Below are 12,319 nucleotides of genomic sequence, written 5' to 3'. Positions count from 1 at the left end.
ACTGAAAACGTGTCATTTGGACCTCTGTAGCTAAAGTTATAGCCGTTTGAGTATGATGAGGTCAAGCTGGACAGCTTAGCAATTTCTCCAACTTCTTGTATTCTTTCCACTTTTGCATGCTTCCTTTCCATCCTCTGAGCCATTCCTGCCCTGTAATCTCTGAAATCACTTAACACACATATCAAGGCGTCTAATGGTGATAAGAGAGGATTAATATTAGCAATATAAAGGCCAAAGAAGCATGTTTTCAATCAAAGCACATAATTAGGAAGGCAAATGTAAAACCATGCAAATAGTATGAATAAGTGGGTAAAGAGTAGATAAAAACCACTCAAATGAGCACAAGATAAACCATGAAATAGAGGTTTATCAAGGATTCTTCCAACCAACTCAGTTTTCTACAGGATGCATTTCATGGGTTGATTGTTCCGTATTCTGATGGTGTGGGCTTGAAAATATGGTCGAAGCCGCAGGGAGGTAAGTATGAGGGCTGGGATGCGAAATTGTTACTCTGAGGTTGTAAAATTTGTTGTTCGTTCTCTCCCTGGCAATGGCACCAATAACTAGTGCACAATACCATGGTCCAAACATAACTTCACAACTTCGCACAACTAACTAGCAAGTGCACTGGGTCGTCCAAGTAATAAAACCTTACGTGAGTAAGGGTCGATCCCACGGAGATTGTTGGTATGAAGCAAGCTATGGTCACCTTGTAAATCTCAGTCAGACGGATATCAAATGGTTATAGTATTTTCGAATAATAATAATAAATAAACAAAAAATAAAGATAGAAATACTTATGTAATTCATTGGTGAGAATTTCAGATAAGTGTATAGAGATGCTTTCGTTCCTCTGAACCTCTACTTTCCTGCTGTCTTCATCCAATCCTTCCTACTCCTTTCTATGGCAAGCTTTCTGTAAGGGCATCACCGTTGTCAATGGCTACATCCCATCCTCTCTGTGAAAATGGTCCAAATGCTCTGTCACGGCATGGCTTATCATTTGGAGGTTCTCGATCATACTGGAATAGGATTTACTATCCTTTTGCGTCTGTCACTACGCCCAGCACTCGCGAGTTTGAAGTTTGTCACAGCCATCCCTTCCCAGATCCTACTCGGAATACCACAGACAAGGTTTAGACTTTCCAGATCTCAGGAATGGCCATCCATGGGTTCTAACTTATACCACGAAGATACTAATAACTCGGACTCGGTCCCCTGTATTAGATATCTAGATATACTCATTCTAGCTTGGTTGCATGTAGAACGGAAGTGTTTCTCAAGCATGCGTTCATAAGTGAGAATGATGATGAGCGTCACATAATCATCACATTCATCATGTTCTTGGGTGCGAATGGATATCTTAGAAGCGAAATAAGTTGAATTGAATAGAAAATAGTAGTACTTTGCATTAAATCATGAGGAACAGCAGAGCTCCACACCTTAATCTATGGACTGCAGAAACTCTACCATTTGAAAATACATAAGTGATAATGGTTCAGGCATGGCCGAATGGCCAGCCCCCATGAAAGTCTAAGATAGCACAAAACTGATCAAAGGTCCCCCTTATACAATAGTAAAAAGTCCTATTTATACTAAACTAGTTACTAGGGTTTACAGAAGTAAGTAATTGATGCATAAATCCACTTCCGGGGCCCACTTGGTGTGTGCTTGGGCTGAGCTTGAAGTTTACACGTGGAGAGGTCATTCTTGGAGTTGAACGCCAGTTTGTAACGTGTTTCTGGCGTTCAACTCTGGTTTGTGACGTGTTTCTGTCGTTTAACTCCAGACTGCATCGTAGAACTGGCGTTCAACGCCCTTTTGCGTCATCTAAACTCGGCCAAATTATGGACTATTATATATTTCTAGAAAGCCCTGGATGTCTACTTTCCAACGCAATTGGAAACGCGCCATTTTAAGTTTTGTAGCTCCAGAAAATCTACTTTGAGTGCAGGGAGGTCAGAATCCAACAGCATCAGCAGTCCTTCTTCTACCTCTGAATCTGATTTTTGCTCAAGTCCCTCAATTTCAGATAGAAAATACCTGAAATCACAGAAAAACACACAAACTCATAGTAAAGTCTAGAAATGTGAATTTAACATAAAAACTAATAAAAATATCCCTAAAAGTAATTAGATCCTACTAAAAACATACTAAAAACAATGCCAAAAAGCGTATAAATTATCCGCTCATCACAACACCAAACTTAAATTGTTGCTTGTCCCCAAGCAACTGAAAATCAAATAGGATAAAAAGAAGAGAATATACTATAAATTCCAAACTATCAATGAAACATAGCTCCAATCAGATTAGCGGGACTTGTAGCTTTTTGCCTCTTGAATAGTTTTGGCATCCCACTTTATCCATTGAAGTTCAGAATGATTGGCATCTATAGGAACTCAGAGTTCAGATAGTGTTATTGATTCTCCTAGTTCAGTATGTTGATTCTTGAACACAGCTACTTTATGAGTCTTGGCCGTGGCCCTAAGCACTTTGTTTTCCAGTATTACCACCGGATACATAAATGCCACAGACACATAACTGGGTGAACCTTTTCAGATTGTGACTCAGCTTTGCTAAAGTCCCCAATTAGAGGTGTCCAGGGTTCTTAAGCACACTCTGTTTTTGCTTTGGACATTGACTTTAACCGCTCAGTCTCAAGTTTTCACTTGACACCTTCACGCCACAAGCACATGGTTAGGGACAGCTTGGTTTAGCCGCTTAGGCCAGGATTTTATTCCTTTAGGCCCTACTATCCACTGATGCTCAAAGCCTTGGGATCCTTTTTATTTACCCTTACGTTTTGGTTTTAAGGGTTATTGGCTTTTTACTCTTGCCTTTTGGTTTTAAGAGCTTTTGGCTTTTTCAGCTTTTTTTTTGTTTTTCTTTCTATTTTTTTCGCCATTTTTTTTCTGCAAGCTTTGTATTCACTGCTTTTTCTTGCTTCAAGAATCATTTTTATGATTTTTCAGATTATCAAATAACATGTCTCTTTGTAATCATTCTTTCAAGAGCCAACATATTTAACATTCTTAAACAACAACTTCAAAAGACATATGCACTGTTCAAGCATTCATTCAGAAAACAAAAAGTATTGTCACCACATCAATATAATTAAACTAAGTTCAAGGATAAATTCGAAACTCATGTACTTCTTGTTCTTTTGAATTAAAACATTTTTATTTAAGAGAGGTGATGGATTCATAGGACATTCATAACTTTAAGACAAAGTTACTAAATACTAATGATCATGTAATAAGACACTAACATAGATAAGCACTTAACATAAAGAAAACGAAAAACAGAAAATTTGAGAACAAGGAATGAGTCCACCTTAGTGATGGTGGCGTTTTCTTCTTGAGGAACCAATGATGTCCTTGAGCTCTTCTATGTCTCTTCCTTGTCTTTGTTGCTCCTCCCTCATAGCTCTTTGATCTTCTCTAATTTCATGAAGGATGATGGAGTGCTCTTGATGTTCCACCCTTAGTTGTCCCATCTTAGAACTTAGTTCTCCTAGGGAGGTGTTGATTTGCTCCCAATAGTTCTGTGGAGGAAAGTGCATCCCTTGAGGTATCTCAGGGATCTCTTGATTTGCAGTCAAATGTTCTACCACTGAGCTATAGACCCTTGAGATCAATCTCTCCATCTCCTATGACTTGGAGGTGGAAGCTTTTGTCTTCTCTTTTCTCTTTCTAGAGGTTTCTCTGGCCTTAGGTGCCATTAATGGTTATGGAAAAACAAAAAAGCTATGCTTTTACCACACAAAACTTAGAATATTGCTCGCCCTCGAGCAAAAGAAGAAAGAATAGTAGAAGAAGAAGAAGATATGAAGGTGAGTTGATGGTTTGCATTTGAGTGGGTGGGTATAGGTGGGTTGTATGATGGTTTTAGGGGAGTAATGGATGTGAGTGGTGAAGGGTTCTTGGGAAAGGGTGATATAGAATTATGAGGAGGTAAGGTGAGTGGAGGTATGTGGGGATCCTGTGGGGTCCACAGATCCTGAGGTGTCAAGGATTTGCATCCCTGCACCAATTAGGCATGTAAAACACCTTTGCATGCAATTCTGGCGTTTAAACGCCGAACTGATGCTTGTTCTGGGCGTTCAACGCCCAGATGTAGCATGTTTCTGGCGTTGAACGCCAGTTCTATGCTTGTTTCTGGCGTTCAGAGCCAGCTTTCCTCAGTGTGCATTTCTGGCGTCTGAACACTAGGATGCTGCTTGTTTTGGGCGTTCAACACCAGATCCATGCTCTGTTCTGGCGTTGAACGCCAGCTAGATGCTCCTTACTGGCATTTAAACGCCAGTAAGTCCTTCCTCCAGGGTGTGATTTTTCTTCTGCTGTTTTTTATTCTGTTTTTAATTTTTGTATTTATTTTGTGACTCCACATGATCATGAACCTAATAAAACATGAAAGAACAATGAAAATAAAAATAAAATTAGATAAATAAAAATTGGGTTGCCTCCCAACAAGCGCTTCTTTAATGTCAATAGCTTGACAGTGGGCTCTCATGGAGCCACACAGGTGATCAGGTCAATTTTGTAGACTCCCAACACCAAACTTAGAGTTTGGATATGGGAGTTCAACACCAAACTTAGAGTTTGGCTGAGGCCTCCCAACACCAAACTTAGAGTTTGACTGAGGGGCTTTAGTTGACTCTGTACTGAGAGAAGCTTACTGTGCCTCTTTTCCATGTTTACAGAAGGATGTCCTTGAGTTTAAACACAAGGGAGTCCTCATTCAATTGAAGGACTAATTCACCTCTGTCTACATCAATCACAGCTCTTGCTATGGCTAGGAAGGGTCTCCCAAGAATGATGGATTCATCCTCATCCTTCCCAGTATCCAGGATTATGAAATCAGTAGGGATGTAAAGGCCTTCAACCTTTACTAACACGTCCTCTACTTGTCCATAAGCCTCTTTTCTTGAGTTGTCTGCCATCTCTAATGAGATTTTAGCAGCTTGCACCTCAAAGATTCCCAGTTTCTCCATTACAGAGAGTGGCATGATGTTTATTCCTGACCCAAGGTCACATAGAGCCTTCTCAAAGGTTATGGTGCCTATGGTACAAGGTATTAGGAACTTTCCAGGATCTTGTTTCTTCTGAGGTAATCTCAGTTGATCCAATGTATTTAGTTCATTGGTGAATAGGGGAGGTTCATCTCCCCAAGTCTCACTACCAAATAAATTAGCATTCAGCTTCATGATTGCACCAAGGAACTTGGCAACTTGCTCTTCAGTAACATCCTCATTCTCTTCTGAAGAGGAATACTCATCAGAGCTCATGAAGGACGTAAGGAGGTTTAATGGAATCTCTATGGTCTCTAGATGAGCCTCAGATTCCTTTGGTTCCTCAGAGGGAAACTCCTTATTGATCACTGGACGTCCCAGGAGGTCTTCCCCCTGGGGATTCACGTCCTCCCCTTCTCTTGTGGGTTCGGCCATGATGGTCAATTCAATGGCCTTACACTCTCCTTTTGGATTTTCTTCTGTATTGCTTGGGAGAGCACTAGGAGGGGTATCAGTGATCTTCTTACTCAGCTGGCCCACTTGTGCTTCCAAATTTCTAATGGAGGACCTTGTTTCATTCATGAAACTCACAGTGGCCTTAGATAGATCAGAGACTAAGTTTGCTAAATTAGAGGTACTTTGTTCAGAGTTCTCTGTCTGTTGCTGAGTGGATGATGGAAAAGGCTTGCTATTGCTAAACCTATTACTTCCACCATTATTAAAGCCTTGTTGAGGCTTTTGTTGATCCTTCCATGAGAGATTTGGGTGATTTCTCCATGAGGGGTTATAGGTGTTTCCATAGGGTTCACCCATGTAATTCACCTCTGCTATTGCAGGGTTCTCAGGATCATAAGCTTCTTTTTCAGAAGATGCCTCGTGAGTACTGTTGGATGCAACTTGCATTCCATTCAGACTCTGAGAAATCATATTGACTTGCTGAGTCAATATTTTATTTTGAGCCAATATGGCATTTAGAGTATCAATTTCAAGAACTCCCTTCTTCTGAGGCATCCCATTACTCACAGGATTCCTCTCAGAAGTGTACATGAACTGGTTATTAGTAACCATGTCAATGAGTTCTTGAGCTTCTACAGGCATTTTCTTAAGGTGAATGGATCCACCTGCAGAAGTATCCAATGACATCTTAGCTAATTCAGACAGACCATCATAGAATATATCTAGGATGGTCCATTCTGAAAGCATGTCAGAAGGACACTTTTTGGTCAGTTCCTTGTATCTCTCCCAAGCTTCATAGAGAGATTCACCTTCTTTTTGTCTGAAGGTTTGAACATCCAATTTAAGCTTACTCAGCTTTTGAGGAGGAAAGAACTTGGCTAAGAAAGCCTTGACCAGCTTATCCCAAGAGTTCAAGCTATCTTTAGGTTGAGAATCTAACCATATTCTAGCTCTGTCTCTCACAGCAAAAGGGAAAAGCATGAGCCTGTAGACTTCAGGATCTACTCCATTAGTCTTAACAGTATTACAGATCTGCAAGAATTCAGTTAAGAACTGAAAGGGATCTTCAGATGGAAGTCTATGAAACTTGCAGTTTTGTTGCATCAGAGAAACTAATTGAGGTTTAAGCTCAAAATTGTTTGCTCCAATGGTAGGAATGGAGATGCTTCTTCCATGTAAATTGGAATTAGGTGCAGTAAAGTCACCAAGCATCCTCCTTGCATTATTATTATTTTCGGCTGCCATCTCCTCTTCTTGTTCGAAAATTCCTGTAAGGTTGTCTCTAGATTGTTGTATTTTAGCTTCTCTTAGTTTCCTCTTCAGAGTCCTTTCAGGTTTAGGGTATGCTTCAACAAGAATGTTCTTGTCCTTGCTCCTGCTCATATGAAAGAGAGGGAAACAGAAAAATAATAATAGGGATCTTTTTTACCACAGTATAGAGGTTCCCTTGTTGTGAGTAGAAGAAAAGAAGAGTATAAGAGAAAAGAAAGGAGAATCCAAACAGAAGTGTGAGGAGAGTAGAGATATGAGATGAAGAGAAGTGTTAGTAGATGAATAAATAAATAGAAGAAGATGAGAGGTGAGAGGATTTTCGAAAATTAAAAATTAAAATTTAAAGTTAAATTTCAAAAATAGTTTTTGAAAAAGGTTAGTAATTTTCGAAAATTAGGAATGAAATAAAATTAAAATTAAAAATTAAAAACAATTAATTAATTAAAAAGAATTTTTGAAAAAGAGGGAGGTATTTTCGAAAATTAGAGAGGGAAGAGTAGTTAGGTGGTTTTGAAAAAGATAAGAAACAAACAAAAAGTCAATTAGTTAGTTGAAAAAGATTTGAAAATCAATTTTGAAAAGATAAGAAGATAAGAAGTTAGAAAAGATATTTTAAAATCAAACATTTTTGAAAAAGATATGTTTTAAAAAGATATGATAGAAAGATATTATTAAAATTAGTTTTGAAAAAGATTTGAATTTTAAAATCAAAATTAATGACTTGACTCACAAGTAATCACAAGATATGATAAGTCACCAAAAAAAAATCACAAGATATGATTCTAGAACTTAAAGTTTGAATCTTTCTTAACAAGTAACAAACTTGAAATTTTTGAATCAAAACATTAATTGTTGATGATATTTTCGAAAATATGATGTAAAATTAAGAAAAAGAATTTTAAAAAAATATTTTTAAAATTTTTGAAAATAAATAAGAAAAATGAAAAAGATATGATTTTTGAAAGAGATTTTGAAAAAGATAAGATTTTTAAATTGAAAATTTGATTTGACTCATAAGAAACAACTAAATTTTGAAAAATTTTGAAAAAGTCAACTCAAATTTTCGAAAATTTATGAGTGAAAAAGGGAAAGATATTTTTTTTGAATTTTGAATTTTTAATGATGAAAGAGAAAAACATGAAAATGATGCAATGCATGAAAATTTTGGATCTAAACATGTGATGCATGCAAGAACACCATGAATGTCAAGATGAACACCAAGAACACTTTGAATGTCAAGATGAACATCAAGAACTTATTTTTGAAAAATTTTCAAGAAAAGAAAACATGCAAGACACCAAACTTAGAAATTTTTCATGTATAGACACTATGAACGCAAGAATGCATATGAAAAACAAGAAGAGACACAAAACAAGAAAATATGAAGATCAAACAAGAAGACTGGCCAAGAACAACTTGAAGATCGTGAAGAACACTATGAATGCATGAATTTTCGAAAAATGCAAAGAATTTTTAGAAAAAATGCAATTGACACCAAACTTGAAATTGACTCAAGACTCAAACAAGAAACACAAAATATTTTTGATTTTTATGATTTTATGATTTTTTTTTGGATTTTTCAAAAATTAATGTGAAAAAGAAAATAAAAATTCCAAAATCTTTAAGAAGAATTCCAGGAATCTTTTGATATTAGCCCAAAGCTCCAATCAAAGGGTTGGACATGGCTTAATAGCCAGTTAGCTTTAGGATGGAATTACATGCATTGTGGTAATTAGTTGAAGACCAATCCCAAAGTAGTTTGAATATGGCTTTACAGCCAGATAGGATTCAACATATTACCATGAAACTCTAGAATTCATTCTTGAAAGTTTTGAAGCCATAGAATAATTTAAAATATTTTTTTCGAATATTAATTGGGAAAAATGAAAAAGAAGAAAATATTTTTGAAAATTTTTGAAAAATTTTTGAGAATAAAATAAGAAGAAAATTACCCAATCTGAGCAACACGATGAACCGTCAGTTGTCCAAACTCGAACAATCCCCGGCAACGGCGCCAAAAACTTGGTATGCGAAATTGTTACTCTGAGGTTGTAAAATTTGTTGTTCGTTCTCTCCCTGGCAATGGCGCCAATAACTGGTGCACAATACCATGGTCCAAACATAACTTCACAACTTCGCACAACTAACCAGCAAGTGCACTGGGTCGTCCAAGTAATAAAACCTTACGTGAGTAAGGGTCGATCCCACGAAGATTGTTGGTATGAAGCAAGCTATGGTCACCTTGTAAATCTCAGTCAGGCGGATATCAAATGGTTATAGTATTTTCGAATAATAATAATAATAAATAAACAGAAAATAAAGATAGAAATACTTATGTAATTTATTGGTGAGAATTTCAGATAAGTGTATAGAGATGCTTTCGTTCCTCTGAACCTCTGCTTTCCTGCTGTCTTCATCAATCCTGCCTACTCCTTTCCATGGCAAGCTTTCGGTAAGGGCATCACCGTTGTCAATGGCTACATCCCATCCTCTCTGTGAAAATGGTCCAAATGCTCTGTCACGGCATGGCTAATCATCTGGAGGTTCTCTATCATACTGGAATAGGATTTACTATCCTTTTGCGTCTGTCACTACCCCCAGCACTCGCGAGTTTGAAGTTCGTCACAGCCATCCCTTCCCAGATCCTACTCAGAATACCACAGACAAGGTTTAGACTTTCCGGATCTCAGGAATGGCCATCCATGGGTTCTAACTAATACCACGAAGATACTAATAACTCGGACTCGGTCCCCTGTATTAGATATCTAAGAGATACTCATTCTAGCTTGGTTGCATGTAGAACGGAAGTGTTTGTCAGGCACGCATTTATAAGTGAGAATGATGATGAGCGTCACATAATCATCACATTCATCATGTTCTTGGGTGCGAATAGATATCTTAGAAGCGGAATAAGTTGAATTGAATAGAAAATAGTAGTACTTTGCATTAAATCATGAGGAACAGCAGAGCTCCACACCTTAATCTATGGAGTGCAGAAACTCTACCGTTTGAAAATACATAAGTGATAATGGTCCAGGCATGGCCGAATGGCCAGCCCCCATGAAAGTCTAAGATAGCATAAAACTGATCAAAGGTCCCCCTTATACAATAGTAAAAAGTCTTATTTATACTAAACTAGTTACTAGGGTTTACAGAAGTAAGTAATTGATGCATAAATCCACTTCCGGGGCCCACTTGGTGTGTGCTTGGGCTGAGCTTGAAGTTTACACGTGGAGAGGTCATTCTTGGAGTTGAACGCCAGTTTGTAACGTGTTTCTGGCGTTCAACTCTGGTTTGTGACGTGTTTCTGTCGTTTAACTCCAGACTGCATCGTAGAACTGGCGTTCAACGCCCTTTTGCGTCATCTAAACTCGGCCAAATTATGGACTATTATATATTTCTAGAAAGCCCTGGATGTCTACTTTCCAACGCAATTGGAAACGCGCCATTTTGAGTTTTGTAGCTCCAGAAAATCTACTTTGAGTGCAGGGAGGTCAGAATCCAACAGCATCAGCAGTCCTTCTTCTACCTCTGAATTTGATTTTTGCTCAAGTCCCTCAATTTCAGCCAGAAAATACCTGAAATCACAGAAAAACACACAAACTCATAGTAAAGTCCAGAAATGTGAATTTAACATAAAAACTAATAAAAACATCCCTAAAAGTAACTAGATCCTAATAAAAACATACTAAAAACAATGCCAAAAAGCGTATAAATTATCCGCTCATCAAGGGCGTAAGCGAACTTTTCTATCTTTTAGTAGTTTAGTTCGGCCCCTTGTAAAGCCTTGATAATGAAGTAGATGAGTTGTTGTCCGTTGTCGTCTTCTCTGACTAGCGCTGATGCTATCGCCCGACTTCCAACGGTGAGGTATAGTATCAGCTCTTCTCCTTGTCGAGGTCGTGTTAGGATGGGTGGTTGCCCCAAGAATGTTTTAAAGTCTTGGAAGACTTGTTCGCATTTTGGGGTCCATTCAATCTTTTTTCCTTTCCTTAGTATTGCATAGAAAGGGAGAGATCTTAGTGCTGACCCGGCTAGAAACCTGGACAGAGCCGCGAGTCTTCCATTTAGGTATTGTACCTCTTTTATGCAGGTCGGGCTTTTCATGCTGAGTATGACTTGACATTTATCTGGGTTCGCCTCAATACCTCTCTGGATAAGCATGAACCCTAGGAATTTGCCAGCTTTATCGCAAAGGTATATTTTGTGGGGTTTAGCCTCATCCCATGCTTTCTTATGGTACCGAATACTTCGGTAAGGTCGGGCAGCAATGTTTCCTCTCTTTGGGTTTTTACTAGCATGTCGTCCACATAGAATTCTATTAGTTTTCCGATGTGGTTGGCAAATACTTTGTTCATTAACCTCTGGTATGTAGCCCCTGCATTCTTGAGTCCGAACAGCATTACTACGTAGTAGTAGTTTGCTTTCGGGGTTAGGAACGAGGTTTTCTCTTAGTCAGGTTGATGCATTGGGATCTGGTTGTACCCTGAGTAGGCATCCATGAAGGAAAGGTACTTGTATCCCGACGACGCGTTGACCAGGGTATTGATGTTCGAAAAGGGATAGGGGTCTTTTAGGCAGGCTTTATTGAAGTCGGTGTAATCCACGCACATCCGCCACTTTCCATTTGGATTTTTCACCAATACGATGTTGGCTAGCCATAATGGGTACTTAACCTCCCTTATGAACCCTGCCTCTAGCAAGGCTTGTACCTGTTCTTCTACGACTTGTGATCTCTCTGGGCCGAGCTTTCTACACTTTTGTTGTATTGGTCGAGATCCAGGTAAACCGCCAGTTTGTGGCACATTAAGCCGGGATCTATGCCGGGCATATCCGCAGCCTTTCATACGAAGAGATCAGAATTTTCCCTTAAGAGCTTTATTAGCAGCTCCTTCAGGTCTTCTTTTAGGTTTGTACCTATACTTGTTATTTTATCTTGCGTGTCTCTGATTTGGACCGCTTCGGTCTCGCCTTCTGGCTGAGGGCGCAGTTCTTCGCGAGCCCGAGCTCCTCCAAGTTCGATGGCATTGGCCTCTTTTCCTTGGGGATCGCCCTTTAGGTTTAGGCTTTCGTTATAGCATCGTCGCGCGAGCTTCTGGTCTCCTTTAGTGGTGGCTATTCCTTCTTTGGTAGGGAATTTCATACACAAGTGTGGTGTGGAGACTACTTCAGTGAGCTGGTTCACGGCTGTCTGGCCTATGAGGACGTTGTATGCGGAGTTCATGTCGACTACGATGTAGTCTATGCTTAGCGTTCTGGACCAGACTCGCTTCCCGAAGGTGGTGTGCATTGGGATGTATCCGAGGGGTTGGATTGGAGCGTCCCCTAGCCCGAATAGGCTGTTGGGATATGCTCTGAGCTTCTTTTCTTGTAGTCTGAGCTTGTCGAAGGCAAATTTGAATAGGATGTCGGCTGAGCTTCCCTGGTCAACCAGTGTTCGGTGGAGGTTAGCATTGGCTAGTATGATGGTAATGACTACGGGGTCATCATGCCCAGGGATGATGCCAGCGGCGTCTTCTTTGGTGAAGGATATGGTGGGGAGGTCGGGCGACCTATCCCCTTCTCTGACGTAGTATATCT

The 12,319-nt window shown here is 39.2% G+C and overlaps 1 non-coding gene across 1 annotated transcript; it reads left to right on the top strand.

The window, feature by feature from the left end:
* Nucleotides 1-6,208: 6,208 nt before the first annotated feature.
* LOC112780979 (small nucleolar RNA R71) lies at nucleotides 6,209-6,316 on the top strand. Its single transcript, XR_003191781.1, has one exon. It is a non-coding gene; the product is annotated as a small nucleolar RNA R71 (small nucleolar RNA).
* Nucleotides 6,317-12,319: the final 6,003 nt, after the last annotated feature.

Source organism: Arachis hypogaea, chromosome 19 (assembly GCF_003086295.3).
Source record: "Arachis hypogaea cultivar Tifrunner chromosome 19, arahy.Tifrunner.gnm2.J5K5, whole genome shotgun sequence".
Taxonomy (NCBI): Eukaryota; Viridiplantae; Streptophyta; class Magnoliopsida; order Fabales; family Fabaceae; genus Arachis; species Arachis hypogaea.
This window is presented reverse-complemented; position numbering and strand designations above follow the sequence as displayed.